We start from the raw sequence: 612 nt of genomic DNA on the forward strand, positions 1-612 counted from the left end.
TACTTCTTTGTTATAAATATGAGCAATTTTATTCCTTTATATAATAATCTAGAAACCATATATTCTTATATTAATAGATATCATCACTACTACCTTCTCAACCAAAGATATAAAATTTGTTAATACTTGTTTGCATCATTACCATCAGTACGGGTCACAATTGAAAAATCCTATTTAAATATATAGATTTAAATACAATAGAAATATCATATCATCTCACGTGACATACGTTTAACAGCTCAGTAGCAATCGAGAGAAGAATTATCCCATAAATCTTACGCGTGGGACAGTATTTACTTTTGTTGCGTTTAATTGTGATATTACAATTTCTTTTTCTTTAAACAAATATATACTTTAGAGAGGTCCCAAAACTTTTGTCCATCGTCATTGTGATTATATCTCGTTTTCATGCTACATATATGTTGTGTGTAACTGGTACACATATACGTGTGTGTTTACAAATGCTAACTATTACAGCTAGCACCTTGGCTAATGAATGTACTTTGAATTATATATGTATATATATATATATACAGTATATTAAATAAAGTATTTTCCATTTCAAGATCACTAATACGTGTTTCTTAATACGAATGATGTGACTGTCAGAAT

Source organism: Dufourea novaeangliae, unplaced genomic scaffold (assembly GCF_001272555.1).
Source record: "Dufourea novaeangliae isolate 0120121106 unplaced genomic scaffold, ASM127255v1 scaffold175, whole genome shotgun sequence".
Classification (NCBI taxonomy): domain Eukaryota; kingdom Metazoa; phylum Arthropoda; class Insecta; order Hymenoptera; family Halictidae; genus Dufourea; species Dufourea novaeangliae.